At 53.9% G+C, this 2,155-nt stretch overlaps 1 long non-coding RNA gene across 1 annotated transcript in view; it reads right to left on the bottom strand.

The window, feature by feature from the left end:
* Positions 1-2,155, bottom strand: part of LOC108447705 — a 4,068-nt gene that overhangs the window by 993 nt on the left and 920 nt on the right. The gene's annotated exons all lie outside the window — the stretch shown is intronic.

The raw sequence follows: 2,155 nt of genomic DNA, 5'->3' as shown, positions 1-2,155 counted from the left end.
GGAATTACCCTGACATTCCATTTAGTAAGAGTTTGGTTGGACCTGCCGATGTTTTAATGCTGGTGTAGAGCACGGGCTCAGCTGGAGAGTGCAGGGCAGATTTCGGATGCACCTGGGATGTGGGGGGCACATCCCAGGTGCAGGATGTGCCACTGGGACAGTCCCACCCCCGCAGCCACATCAGCCACGGCCCCGCGCGGAGCTGCACCAGCCGAGCACCTGGAGCAGCGCGCAGAGATCACCGCTCTGGGTAATTTCCTGATGCAGAAATATGCAGCAACGTTCCATTTCCAGGCAGGGAAACAAATGAGTCTCTCCTTGCTCCCCTCTCCTGTTTTCCCCTCCTTCCCACCCTCATTTGATCCCACTCCATGTGGCAACATCAAACGAGTGTTGAATATTTTAGCTCCTGTAAAATATTTATATTATAACGCACGGAAGGAAATCGGTCGCTTCCAGGCCATGTAAACATATGCCTGGGAACAGCTGGATCCCTGGCAGTGCCGGGAGAGGACGGGGCTGCACAGCTGTTGCATTCCCAGGTATTTAAAGCCCTGAGAAGCCAAAGCATCACGTGTGGGGCAGGGCATGGAGGACCAGGACCTTGGAGCCCAAACCTCTGCCAATGGCTGCCCAACCCTGACCTTACCACTCACCCCCAGGCAGCTCCTCTGCCCTGTCCCAGAGAAGGGTGGGCAAGGGGGGTGCTCTGAACCCCCAGAGGAGTGAGGGGAAGGCGAGGGCCTGCCCTTTGCCCAGTGACTGGAGATTAATTGGGGCCTGCCATTAAAATGTCACCGAGAAAATTATTAAGTTAAGGTAAACCACTTCCACGCGTCAAAAGCAAAGGCAATCAGTCCCAGGCATGTCCCCCTAGGAAATTATGTGGAGTAATTAATCAAAAAGCTAATGAGAAATGTGTTTTCTTTCCCAGCCTAACACCACATCATATTCTTATTAGCCAAGGTTATTACAATAGTAATCATGCATGCTCCGAGTTCAGATTGGGTTTTTTGCTCCACTGCCACCAATTTAGAAAGCCATTAATGGGAAAGATAAACCCCGATACACAAACCAGCCCTTTGTGTTTGTGTGCCCACGGGTGCTCCTCGCCACACACAACCTGTGCCCGCTGTCACACGCTCCCTGTCACCCCATCCCTGCCCACCACGGTGCCCAAACCAAGGAGCTGCTGGGGTGAGGCTGCTGGATCCCCTGGTGCCCTGCTCTGCTCTCCCAGCCCTTCCCAGCGTGGAAATCAACACCCAAACTCCAGCTGATGTTCTCGCTGCACACAGAGATGGATTAGGGAGACAGGGAATGGTGTGATTTGTGAGCACCTGTTCTGGTGCTGCTCATCCCTCCTCCAAATCTATCCCGCTTATTCAGATGCCCGGAAGGACCCCAGTTATTCCATAAATCTGGCTGCAAGCAGGTAATCTGCTGCTACAATGGGTTCCCCCTGGGCCCAGCTCAGAGCACAGCCACCTACCAATCTCAGCAGCCCTAAAATGCACCGTCAGCAGCCAGCACAGGGAAACTGGCCCTGCTTGATATTCAGCATTAAATAATTCAGCCCCCACAGAGAGACGGGGGAGAAGAATGAGCCTGACAAAAGATATAAAGATTTCCTATGCCCTGTTAAAAATGCATTGACCTGATTAGCTCACTGGCAGGATGCTGAGCAATGCCAGAGCCAAGCAGGGAATCCCAGTCTGCAGCGACAGTGGCACGGAGAGGACCTTGGCAGGCAAATCCCACTCTCGAGAGTGCAGCAGCACCTTCTCTGCTCTTTCTGTGTGTGTCTGCTTTCTTGCTAAATCTCTTTTCCCTGCTTGCACACACGTGACGTATGGGAGATGTTGCTGCAGGAGGGCCTTTCCTTCACAGAACCACAGAATCATTTCGGTTGGAAAAGACCTCCACGACCATCAAACCCAACCTTTGAGCGATCACCACGTTGTCAACCAGACCAGAGCACTGAGTGCCACGTCCTGTTGTTCTATGTCCTTGGCCAGGGACATCCCACACCTTCCCTGTGCAGCCCCTGGCAGCTCCCTCGGGGCTCTGTGGGCACAAGCCCGAGGGTCAGAGCTCCCCACCTGCCCCAAGGGACCCTGCTCTGCCATGAGCAGTCAGCCCCGCGCACACCAGA

This window comes from Corvus brachyrhynchos, unplaced genomic scaffold (genome assembly GCF_000691975.1).
Source record: "Corvus brachyrhynchos isolate BGI_N302 unplaced genomic scaffold, ASM69197v1 scaffold46, whole genome shotgun sequence".
Taxonomy (NCBI): Eukaryota; Metazoa; Chordata; class Aves; order Passeriformes; family Corvidae; genus Corvus; species Corvus brachyrhynchos.
This window is presented reverse-complemented; position numbering and strand designations above follow the sequence as displayed.